We start from the raw sequence: 13792 nt of genomic DNA, 5'->3' as shown, positions 1-13792 counted from the left end.
TTGACCGTTATTTTTGGTCGGTGCCATCGACAAGAAGTCGTTGAAATGCAATTTCTATAAATTAGAAGCACTTGGCTTCTTTGCTCTTGATCAACAACTCCTTAACAGAGCTATCCTCTAAATAGGTAAATTTCATGTCATCTCATTCCTTCTCCCATCCTTGAGGAAAATAGTGAGAGTGATCTAGATGTTGAGGTCATGACTTTGATGGGGACAAATTTTGTCCATATGAAGAGAGGTTCACATTGTTTCAGTAAAATGAGTTATTCTGATAATGGAAGGTGATCCATCGGTAGACCTCCATATATGTCAAAGGATGATACTGAATGCTATCACTATGGAGGTATTGGCTAATTTTCCACAGTTTCTTTCTCGAAGCCTAGAACAATCGATTTCCAAATATCTAGGTTCAACTGAACAACTGGCTACACAAACTATGTGGGTTGACTCAAATGAGTCAGAGGGTGTTGAACAAGCATCTTCAAAAGTTGAAGACTGTAACACATCAAGATCCATATGGCATCCACCAAAGTCTCCATCCTTTTTCTGGATGAAGTTGAGGATGAATAGATATTGGTAAATCAATCTTGTCCTCAAGTAGCCTCTTTTTGTAATGAAGAAGTCGAGAAAGGCACCTGCAATTTCTCTAGATAAATTGGTCACATTAAAATTGAATTCAAGACCATTTACTCCAGAACCACCCTAATCTCTATTGGTATATCTTCAGTGGTAGAGTAAAAGTTGCATGGGTTAGGATAACTCCCTTACAGAAAGTTGGATCATCTGTAGAATAAGAAAAGTCAACCATATCCACGAGAGTGTGATATTCTTCACCTCCTAAAGTGAACAATTTTATGAGGGACTTATTCAAGTTTAAGATCACCAAAGAAAAATAGGTCCCCCACTTAATACTCACTAAGGAAGTTGAAATCTTAACTTTATAGGTAAATCCATTCTCTTCCTAAAATCAATCCTCCATCCCAAAGAATGTGTTTTAAACTGAAAAGTTAAATCAATGGATAACTAGTACCACGTGATTCACACCCTTCTTAAGGTAAGATATTTCACAAAATGGTATTTGGATAGTGGTGACTCCAAACACAAGACCAGTGCCAAAGTTGATTCAGTCTCTTGGCAAATTTTAATGGAGGTTCTGTCACCTTTGGTGATTGTTGTATCGGTAGGATTGTTGGGTGATATGGTCAATGGATTAGCAATGCCCAAGGTTGAAATTATTTTCTGTGTGGATGGTTTGACATATAACTTCCTCAGCACATCTCAAATGTGCGACAGAGAACAATCGGTGAGTTGCAACTGCCAGGTGTGTAAGATCTCAGATATTAATTGAAAACTGATCATGAGAGATCTCTGCACATCAGATGACTGTTATGTTATTGAAGACACCAGAAAAACCACCATTCTGTGTGTGAGTAATGTGGCTCAAGTTGACGAGGTCCAGTTATGGTGTCAAATATTGACCATGTTCACTACAAGAACCTGTCTCGACATGTTTCAAAAATATTAGTTAGAGGTTGCCTATGTTAGGCAATAAAGTTAGATAAGTCTGTGGAGGAAGTATCATATTGGTAAACAAGTTTGTAGTACCCACAAAAAGATAAAAATTCTAGCTGTCTCAAATCCTCTAGCATTATTTTACATGGATCTTGTAACATCCCGGATTTTCAACTCATATCTCGAGGAAAGTAAATGGTGAGATTTGGAAGAAAATATCGAATGAGAGACTTAGAGTAAAATACTCGAATATTGCTATGGTTAATTTTGAGGAAAATCGACTTCGCCATTAGATTCAAAAGGATCGAAATATATACATTAGCCTATAAGCAAGTCCGAATTCGAATTCGGATAGAGAAGTTATAGAATCCTCGAATTTCGTGTTAAGTGGGACCCAAAATAGTGGAATTTCGTTAGAGCGAGAATCAAAAAGATTTGATGACACCATTAGATCCGAATCGAAAAATTATTCGAAATGGTATATTCGTTTGTCGTTTTCCGAGTCCGAATAGTTAAGTTACGATCGAAACTAGAAATAAGGGGGAAATTACAAGTATGCCCTTAGCTGTGTTATAAAAGAAAAATCTGATTTTCTTTTATTTCATTTTTCTCTCATTCTCTAAGAAACCCAAACGACAGCCACTTTCAATCCAAGGGTTTCGACCCATTGTCATCAAGTTTGTGCGCAAACGAAGCCGAGTTGAACATCGACGAAGAAGACAAAGTTGTCGGCCACGTCGAGAGCTACAACTTCACCATCTTTACTTACCCATTCTTGTTCGTTTTCCCCATCCTTCATCAAAACCAGCCGGGTAGCTCGAGTAAACCTCAACACATTCCATCCGAGGGCTTCATCGAGTTAGGAGCTAAGTCTATACTTCATTATAGAGGAGAAGGAGAACGTCATTGTCGGATACCTTGCGAACCCTTGCTCATTTGGCATCCAAGTCAGCCCAACCTCGACTCTCGAGCCACCAACCTTGATCATTGTGTGAGTTTATCACGTTCGACGTCCACAACCAAGTAAGGGACTTCCAATTCTTATTGGTAGCTTTAGATTTCTGAAATATGCATTTAGGGTTTTAAAACAAAACTTATTGTTTGCATTTAAATCATAGAAATTTGTGTTTGATTTTAAATTCATGGTAGAGGTGGGTGTTTTTCTTATGTTTGATCGAATTTTGATAACAAAATCGTGGGTGGGTAGAATGGTTCGAAGAATGGAAAGAAAATCGAAAAAGGGATCGAAAAACCCAAAAATCGAGAGTGAGGTTCAGGCTGTAGGCGGGTAGGGTCGGTTCCACCGGCACCTACCGAAGGCATTCTGTCGGTCCCACCGACAGAATGGAGCTTCTGCCACTGACAAAGCTAAACAGCGCGAGAAATTTTACACTGTCGGTAGGACCGTCGGTCCCACCGACATCTGCCGATGTGTATTATGTCGGTTCCACCGACAGCATCTTGTTCCTGCCGCCGACAGCCACCAACAGATACAGTTCTCTTCAGAACAGTGTTCTGACTCTTGGCTTGACCTCCTCACACCTTATACATTATTTCTCACCCTTTATTTCATTAAAAACATTTAAGTAAATGTCACTTTAAGTTCTTTAATGAAATTAAGGTTTTACCCCCCATTTCGGAACAATGGGAATGGTTTTAAGATCCAAATCTCAAAGGATCAAAATCCGAATTTTGGTTTAAAGAACAAAACGTAATTTTCGACGTTTTCGGCAAGTTTTCAAAATGAAATAACTTTCGCATTTCTTTGAATTAGATTACAAAAACTATATGGTGTCGAATCTCATGATCGAGACTTTCATTTCGAAAAACCCGTTTTTAATTTCGAGAACTTTGAAAATTTGAGTTTCTGACACTTAGCCAAATTTCACCAGCTTTCATTATTTTTAACAACTTTTGCCCCGTGCATCATCGGGACCTTATTTTTGAATAAACTTCGGTGGTTTTCAATGGAAAGACTAAAAGAATGACTTTGAAAGATTGAAAATGAATGGTTGATCTGAAAGGATGAAAAATGAGAATGTCGAAATAATGGGAAAAGGGAATGAACGATAAAATGTCAGAATCACGCCCGAGGGGTGATTTCTACATTTTACATTGTATGTTATGTGTAGGTTAGTGAAAGGATATCCAGGTTATTAATGAAAGGGTTGCATGTTTATTTCCGATTATGTTAGCGCGTGCGCTGAGTACTGTTATTTATTTTAGGCCGGGTGGCCACGGTTGCATGGTAGGAACTGGATATCCGTTCTCAACCCTGTTCTGTTAATTTCTCTTTTGTTTTAAATGAAAAATCATATATATACGTAGCTATTTTGTGAACTGTTAAAGGGTTTGTGAATGCCTGAAGGGATAGTGTGTCACATCATCCGGAGGGGTACACTATCCTGGGATGTACGGTAGGGACCACCAAACTCATACGTGGTATGGGACGCGTATGAGAGTGGAGTCACAACTAGAATCCGGGTCCATTCCTTTCTTATCTTTACCAGTGAACGTGTATTGTAAAGGTGGTCGTATACGAGTGGAGTGTCATTTGGGAATTACATGCACGCCTGATAGGCATAGACGAAGATGATTAGTCAGTGATCACTAACAATCTAGTAGTAGTCAAACGTTCTGACACATCGAAAAGAGACCCATTGCTTACGGTCACGTCAAACGGCCAGCCTGAGCCGGATAAATGGTTCCACAAGCGTGGTAGACACGACCAACCACAAAATCAGGAACTACGATGTTATTGAGGAATATCATGTCCTGACTGGGAGCGATCCAGTCGTGAATCCCAACTCTTTAATTCCAATTCTCCACCACTTGTATTATGTATCTGTTGTTATATTTCGAATTATAAACTGAAAAGCATGTCTATCGTTTTAATGTTGTCAACGGTATTTGCATAGAATGGAAAATGTAAAATGAGTATGGATGATTGATGTCATGTGTAATCTTTAAACTGTTTAGTTGCTCATCCCTGGCTATATGTACCAGTTGATCGTATTTTACCTTGTAAAACCTTGCATGTATTAAAAATATTCAGTATGCTTTATTCGATCATGCTTAGGAAGGGTTATTAGTAGGAATTGGCTGTGGACTTGCTGGGTAACTTTCGTTACTCACCCTTTCCTTCCTATTTTTTTTAGTTTCAGCACTTGCAGCTGTCGAGGCAGGCGTAGAGGCAGTAATTGAGGGGTATCTGGTCGATCAGATCGACGATCAAAGTTTATTGCCTGGTGAGCACTAGGGCTACATCCGTTAAAATTGCCAGTTTCATCCAGGATGTATGTAGTTTTTGGATTGAGAGTTTAGGCCTATGTTAGAGTGAGAGTGTTTTGGTAAGCCTGTATATTGATAAATCTTCCGCACTCTGATCTACTTACATGTTAGATGTAATTTAGTCTTCCGCTGTTCATTTCCTGTATTTACAGCTTTATATACAGGTTGTATTATAAATTGGTTTATCAGGTTTGAGTTCCGTGAAACGTTAACATAAACAGAGGAGACCATGCCGAAATTTCGAGGTGCCACCTAGTACCTTGGGATTTGGCATTGGGATTTGTGTTAGCGTTTGGCGGGGCGCCACAGATCTTATGGATCCCATAAGATTTCAAATTCTAAGAGGTTAGAGATATTTTCTTGTAGTAGTTGATGATCACTTCAACTCTGTTGGGTTGCATTCTTAAAGGATAAATTGGATACATTTGATGGATTTGAGCACGTCGTTAAGCTACTTCAAACAGAAATAGAATCCGTTGTTGGATGGATCTGAAGTGATCATGGTAGAGAGTTTGAATAGTCAGCCCACTTAACTCTATGATAATTACATGTTCTGACAAAAAATTCTCATCTCTATAGGTCCCTTAGCATTATGGTGTTGCTGAGAGGATCAACTCTGTTCTGCATGAAATGGCTCGTTATGCTTCATAGTAAGATTTTTGAGTCAAGGTTGTAAACACTGCTTGATACCTTATTCCTTTGAATATCTTAAAGCAGGGTTGATCAACAACCGAAAAACTATGGAATAATTTTCCTTCCAGTGTCAAGTTTTTCAAGGTCTTTAACAATAAATGTTATACTCTTTAGAGACAATGAAAACCTGAGAAATATTGACTTGAGAAATGACAAGACTATATGTTGATATATTCATAGTGGTCTTTATTGAATCTCCAATCAGAGAACTTACTCCATTCAATAGTCAATAGATGTTGTGGTTGACGATCAACCAATGAAGGACATATGTTCTACTGATTCGACGATAAATGATGAGAAGATATTTCCGATCTCTTTCCTGTCGTCATCACCATCTCTCGTGCCAAAATCTCATAGTTATTGGAGACATTCACTCTTGAGTCCAAAAACTCACAAGTTGATCCAAATTGATAAATTTGAGTGAGTAGTGTGTGTTATTCTTCCAAACTTATGTTCTATTGTTCGAACGAGTTCTTTTAAGAAAATTTGGGATCATAGACCCATATTTGTTCTAAAATAGACTCATCCAATGATTGAAAAGATTTTTTTTCTCCTTAACATTAAACTTGGTTTGAGTTCGAGACTCTCGAGTATGTGTACTTTTATTGGTATATCTGAGGTTCAAACCTCATTTCCATGAATTTCTTCTTTTTAGAAATTTTCACATTGTTGGAGTCAGTGTGGCCACATTATCCAGAAATCCATCTTATTTCAAGAACATGTTGTTGTTTATTGGTAAATTTGGATACATGTATCCTCATATTGTTCTTAAAATGAGACTATTTAAGGATGATGGAGCCTCATTGCTTCCCGTCAACCATTGCCCTAGTGAACATACATATGATGGACAATTTTTGACTCTCAATTTTTACATCAACCTTGTAAATCTTGAGTGAAAACCACTTTCGTGTGTCTATTAGTATATTTGAGGATTTCAAGCCTCCTTATTTCGCATCAAACACTGATTGGATGCTTGTGTGCACCACGGAACTCCGTTGGTCCACCAAATTTGAGCCAAAACTGGCAAATATATTTTGTTCTACTCTTGGGTTCCCAAACTTAATTCTCTTACATATATTCCTCATATTTTAATTATTTGGTGAGAGCATAATAATCAAATGTGGTCACATGGCACAATTCATGCATTTAATTGCCTCGTGTGAGTATTCAAATTGGTAATTCTTTAAATCTGCTCACACGTTTATTATGCTACAACTCCTATACTTTTATTTGCATACTTTATTATCTTGCTAGCATACTATGCCAATATTTCAATAGTTAAATCATTTTGGCATTTATTTTTCATACAGTTGTCCCTTAATAGTAACATCATTTACAACTATCACGTGTGCATTCGATTGCTCATTTGCATATTTTCTATTATTTTGCACATGTTGGCAATGTTACGACCATGAGTCATTGAGTAATATCTTTATGTGTCGTTTATCGTGCCATGCCAATGCTTAATAGTAAAACATTGTGTTATGTTTTGTGTGCATTTGATTGATTATTGGTATATCATTTAAATTATGCATACTTATATGCAAGGTTGACATTGCTTTATTTAGTTATATTTTCTTTGTGCCAATCAACATGCCATGCCTATGCCTCATAGTTATATTTTTATTTGGCATGTCCTTGTTCGCTACCATCATGCATTTCGCTCTGATAGTCATATTAATTGCGTGCATATGTACTATTCCCTTGTGTTTATTAGTATATAATCTGTATCGACATTGGGTTGATTACGCCCTTTGTCAAATACTGACAAAAAGGGGGAGAATGTACTTTCCACCCTTGTGTCCTGTCTCAATTGAATTTTATAGGTAAATCATTCAGGGGGAGCAGTACCAAAGGGGAGCGAAACAGTTAGAATCTTAGGTTTTTAATTTTAAACACTTTTGTAAGATTCTAATCTGATGTAAGTTGTGTTGGTCATTCCGGGAATGTTTCCCAGTCTTTTTGGTCTAGTTAGGATTTTGTCTCGTAATTGACAAAGGGGGAGATTGTAAGTTCCATATTTTGTCAATCCCGAGACACATGTTGAGTGTCGGATCGATTTACTATTGAAGACATATGAAGACTCCGTTAAAGCTGCTCAACCGTACATACCTCGATAAAAAGCTTTCATGTGTGTGCACAAAGCCTAAGAGGTAATGAGACTACCTAATACCATTTTTCAACACTTAGATGATTGATAGGTCGACCCGTTGTAATTAGAAAAACTCTTTCCTCGACCCGTTCGCTCATCTGACCTTTTGGGAATCGAATATGGACATAGAGGGGACATTAAAGATTTGACCACCCTAAAACCATTTTCAGTCATTAGTGTTTTATAGGTGTCATTATATAGGTAAAATCTAGCACACCTTCGAACCGTTTTGACGTCGGACTTCCCGAAAGCTCGTTTTGACCAAAAATGATAAAAAGGGTATTTTGGTCATTTTATCCATTTTATCATGGCCCACCCCTTGGTGGAAATTTGGGGATGTTCTAAATAGTGATATCTATCAGCTCCCCGAACGGCATACAAATCGGAGCTACCATTTGAAAGTTATGGTCAAAACACTCTGCGGGGGCATTTTGATAATTTACTGATGTGCCTTACTTGTGGCTGACGGTGCCACCGACAGTCCTGACGGTGCCACCGACAGCAAGCACTCAAACGGTCATATTTATGACCGTTGAGCCACGAATTTGCTCTCTTCTCATATATAACAACTCCAACTTATTCATTTGGGTTGGTTGAAGCTTGAGAGAAGTAAATCCTCCATTTCTACATACTTTTAACCCTCTCTCTAGCCATGGAAGGGCTCAAACTTCATTGAAAATCCTTTTGACCCTTAGCCCTTCCTTTGGATCAATCCTAGAGAAGATTGCCTCTCCTCTCTCCACATTTTGAGAGTCTTCTCTACTTTCATGAAAGTCTAACTTAGGTGAACCCTTCAACATTCCTAGACTTCTCATTTGATCCCTCTCCGCCCATCAAACGTCACCTTGCACACACATTGGTACATTCATAGAGCAAGGAGCAAAAAGGAGATGATGGTAGGAGTAATTACAAGTAACCGACAAACTCGAAAGCTTGATTGGAAGATCCAACCGTCGAGACGTACTTGTAAGCTCAAGGACTCCAAGAACTCAAGATCTCCATTGACAAATCTTTTGAAGTTGAGTGAGTCTTTGATTTTGTTTTTAATTTTAAAAATATATGTATGTGGTTACTTGGTTCAGCCCTCAAAAACCAAGCTCTTGATTAGAATCGAGGATTCTTGACAAGAGTAGAGGTTTGTGAGTTTCCAAGGAACAAAACTCACAATTTCGAGAGAATGCGTTCTCTCGATCTTAAGGTTTTAGAATTTAGCCTATGTATAAAAATTCTATGTAAAAGGTTTGAGGTGAACCATAAACCCCTTTGATAGTGAACACCAAGTTCCTAGGTAGGAATCTTGAGAGTGGATGTAGGCACGTTGCCGAATCACTATAAAATGCTTGTCTCGTGTTTGTGAAAATGCTTCTATTAGTTTATACTTAGATGAATGTATGTTATGAATGAATACTATGCTAAGTATGTCATACGATGAATGTTTATATTCTAAGAAAATTTCAATTGCATTACAAACTAGAGACTTGCCATAAGAATGGATGTAAGCACATTGTCGATCTATTAGATGACGTATGTTTTGTGCATGTGTTTATAATTCCGCAATTTACACTTGAATGTTTTGAATGTCATGCGATGCCATAAAATGCCGAATAGGTAAATCGTATATGAATGTGTCATTGAATGACATGATTAAATGAATGATTAAATTTCAAGTGTATTTTCATTAAATGCATCTTAGAGACATAAGTTCCAAATCGAGGCTAAGTGAATGACTTAGAACACATAGTCAAATTATCAATCTAAGTTAAAATTGGATAAATCGAAAGAAATTTTAATTATCCTATTCACCCCCCCTCTAGGACTAGATATGGTACGAAGCACGTATTTTCAGTGTTTTAGGGTTTAGGTGGTGTGGGATTAAGTTTATGTTAGATTGAATGAGGTGAGAAATGCATTTTTGTAAGTTGAGGGTTCGTGGGCTTCGAGCGGGCTTGGGGTAATTCGATTTTGAGGGTGGAACGGTAAAAGGCAGGGAAGGTGAGGGTACGCCAAGTCCTTTTGGTGGGCCCATTAGACCTTTAGGACGTCTTAGGGACCCTCAATTTGATACAAAATTTCATGTTTTAGTGATTCGGGTTTTTGAGGTCCGTTGGCCAATTTTATTTAGAAAATTGATATTTTTAGGCCCTTTCAATTAGGGGCACGTTCAAATTGGGGTGTCTACAATATATATATCATTTTTCTTTGAAAACAAATAAGAACTTAACATTATAGAGTTGAGAATAGGTATCCAATTTCCTACCATGCAATTGTGGCTCTCTGGTTTAAATTAAATAACAGTATGGAAATTAAATCAGCGCCTTGCGCTAACAAAAAGTAAATAAACATGTACTTGAAAGTAAATTACCTTGGAAATCCGTTCATCAACCCACACATAACACAACTGTAACATCCCGTATTTTTTAACTCGTATTTCGAGGAGATTAGATAGTATTTATTTGAAGAATATTCTAAAAAGGAAACTTAGAGTAAAGTACCCGGATTATGCTATGTTCATTTTTGTTGAAAATCAATTTCACCATTAGTTTCAAAACGATTGAAATATATACTTTGGCCTATAAGCAAGTTTGAATCTGAATTTGGGTGAAAAGGTTAATAAATCCTCGAATTTCGCGTAAGTGGGACCCAAAATAGTAAAATTTTGTTAGAACGAGAATCAGGAAAATTGGATGACACCATTAAGTCCGCAACGAAAAATTATTCGAAATGGTATACTTGTTTGTCATTTTTCGAGTCCGGATAGTCAAGTTACGGTCGAAACTAGAAATGAGGGGAAAATTACAAGTATGCCCTTAGTTTGGTTATAAAAGAAAATCTGATTTTCTTTTATCTCATTTCATTTGTCCTTTTCACTAAAGAAATCAAACATCAGCTCTTTCTCAACCTAGGTTTTCCTCTCTTCACCTCAAGATTCATTGAGAAGGAAGGAACGTTGAATCCCGACGAAGAAGACAAAGTTGTCGACTACGACGAGAGCTACAACCTCACCCTCTTTGATAGCCCATTCACGTTCGTTTCCTCACCTTCCATCAGAAATCAGTGAGTAGCTTAGGGTATCATCATACTTGGAGCTTCACCTTGTTAGTGGAGGCTTGTTTTCTAGGGTAGAAGTGGAGGAGAGTGCCGTTGTCGAAGGAGTTTCAAACCCTCGTCCTCTTTGCATCAAACTCAGCTCAACACCAACTCTTTCACCACAACTTTGATCCTTGTACGAGTTCATCACCTTTGACGTCCACAAAGAAGTAGGAGACTTTCAATTCCTATTGGTAACTTTAGATTTTCGAAATGTGCATTTAGGTTGTTTTAACAAAACTTATTATTTGTTCTAAATCGTAGAAATCTTTGTTTGAATTGAAATTCATGCTAGGAATAGAGATATGATGTATTTTATTCATGTTTTAAACATTTAATTCGGGAGTGGGTTGAAAGGTTTGAGGAATGGAACAAAGATCCAAAGAAGGGATCGAAAAACCTAAAAATCACGAGTGAGGTTCAGGCTGTAGGCAGGAAGGGTCGGTGCCACCGGTATGTGCCGAAGGCATTCTGTCGGTCCCACCGACAGAATGAGGATTTTTCCAGCAACGAAACCAAGAAATCGTCAAAAATTTTGTTCTATAGGCAGATGCCGTCGGTCCCACCAACACCTGCCGATGAGTATTTTGTCAATTCCACTGACAGAACAATGGTTCTGCCACCGACAGCTACCGACTGAAACAGTTCTCTTCAGAACTGTGTTCTGACTCTTGGCTTGACCTCCTCACACCTTATACACTATTTCTCACCCTTCATTTCATTAAAAATATTTAAGTAAATGTCCTCTTTAAGTTCTTTAATGAAATTAAGATTTTACCCCCCATTTCGGAACAATGGGAATGGTTTCGAGATCCAAATCTCAAAGGATCAAAATCCAAATTTTGTTTTCAAGAACAAAACGTAGTTTTCGACAAGTTTTCAAAATGTAATAACTTTCACATAACTTTGAATTGGATTACAAAAACTATATGGTGTCAAATCTCGTGATCGATACTTTTATTTCAAAAAATCCATTTTCAATTTTGAGAACTTTGAAAAAATTGAGTTTCTTACACTTAGCCAAATTTTCACCAGCTTTCCTTATTTTTAACAGCTTTGGTCTCGTGCATCGCCGGGACCTTGTTTTTTAATAAACTTTGATGGTTTTCAATGGAAAGACCAAAAGAATGACTTTAAAAGATTAGAAATGGATGGTTGATTTGAAAGGATGAAAATTGAGAATGTTAAGAGAATGGGAAAAGGGAATGAACGGTAAAATGTCATAATCACACCCAAGGGGTGAAAGGATATCTAGGTTATTAATGAAAGGGTTGCATTTTTATTTCTAATTATGTTAACGCGTGCGCTGAGTACTGTTATTTATTTTTAGGCCGGGTGGCGACAGTTGCATGGTAGGAACTGGATATCCATTCTCAACCCTGTTCTGTTAATTTATCTTTTATTTTAAATGAAAAACTATATATATACGTAACTATTTTGTGAGTTGTTAAAGGGTTTGTGAATGCCTGAAGGGATAGTGTGTCACATCATACGAAGGGGTGCACTATCCTGGGATGTACGGTAGGGACCACCAAGCTCATATGTGGTATGGGACGCGTATGAAAGTGGAGTCACAACTGAAATCTGGGTTCATTCATTTCTTACCTTTACCAGTGAACGTGTATTGTAAAGGTGGTCGTATACGAGTGGAGTGTCATTGGGAATCACATGCACGCCTGATAGGTATAGACGAAGATGATTGGTTAGTGATCACTAACAATCTAGTAGTAGTCAAACGTTCTGACACATCGAAAAGAGACTCATTGCTTACGGTCACGTCAAACGGCCAGCCTGAGCCGGATAAATGGTCACCAGTTTGTTAAGTACAGCGATCGGCCACAAAATCAGGAACTAAAAGCCAGATTTATGTTGTAACATCATGTCCTGACTGGGAACGATCCAGTCATGAATCCCAATGCTCAAATTCCATTACTCCACCACTTGTATTATGTATCTGTTACTATATTTTGAATTATAAACTGAAAAGCATGTCTATTATTTCAATGTTGCCAACTGTATTTGCATAAATGAAAAATGTATAATGAGTATAGATGATTGATGTTATGTGTTACTTTTAAACTGTTTAGTTACTCATCCCTGGCTATATGTACTAGTTATTCGTAGTTTCAATTGTAAAGCTTGCATGTTTTGAAATAATACAGTATGATTATTCGATCACGTTAGGTGAGGTTATTGGTAGGAATTGTTTGTGGACTTACTGGGTAACTATTGTTACTCACCCTTTCCTTCTATTTTTTTTAGTTGCAAAGCCTGTGCTTGGAGAAGCGAGTGTTGAGTCATCCGCTGAAGAGCATCTAGTTGGTCAGATCGACGACCAGTGTCCCTTACCCGGTGAGCTTCATGATTACTTCTATTAAGAGTCTATTCGTCCTAGGAGAGGTCTATGTTTTGGGACCAAGTGCTAGGACTATGTTAGAGCGAGGATAAATTTTTGTAATCCTGTATATTTTACCATTTTGCATCACCCTAATCTTACTTTACGCCATTCATCACTCAGTCTCTTCCATACCTTGTATGTTTTTTTCACATGTTATATACATGATTTATTTTGGTTATTGTTTTATCAGGTTTGAGTTCCGTGAAACGCTAACATAACCAGAGGAGTCCATGCCGAAATTTCGAGGAGCCACCTAGTGCCTCGAGGCGGCCTTGGGATTTGTGTTAGCGTTTGGCGGGGCGCTACAATAACACTGTAAAATATCGACATCACCCCTCGAGTGTGATTCTGAAATTTTATCGTTTCACCCTATTTCCCCTTTTTTCTAGTGTTTCACTTCTCGGTTTTTCGAATATCATTTCTTTTTTCCAAAATTTATCAAGCTACGTAAATCCATTTAATGCCAATTATTTTAAAATTTATTTTTGACATTTTAACTGAAACCTATAACAAATTTAGTCAAAATGGGATCCCAAAAAGATGCATAAATTGAATCATCAAAATCAGCTCTGGCGGTAGTTGGCGTTGGTAGAACCATGTTTCTGGAGGTGGCACTGCTAAATTGGCCTGCAAAAAGTGATGGTGGCACCACCAGTCCT

General features: G+C 37.7%; 1 pseudogene; it reads left to right on the top strand.

The window, feature by feature from the left end:
• Window positions 1–274: 274 nt before the first annotated feature.
• The window catches only part of LOC147389048 (protein NRT1/ PTR FAMILY 6.2-like), an 88754-nt pseudogene continuing 75236 nt past the window's right edge, over window positions 275–13792 (top strand).

This window comes from Akebia trifoliata, chromosome 12 (genome assembly GCF_017979445.1).
Source record: "Akebia trifoliata isolate Shusen 1 chromosome 12, ASM1797944v1, whole genome shotgun sequence".
NCBI lineage: Eukaryota > Viridiplantae > Streptophyta > Magnoliopsida > Ranunculales > Lardizabalaceae > Akebia > Akebia trifoliata.
Note: the sequence above shows the minus strand (reverse complement) of the source record. Positions and strands in the feature narration are given on the sequence as shown.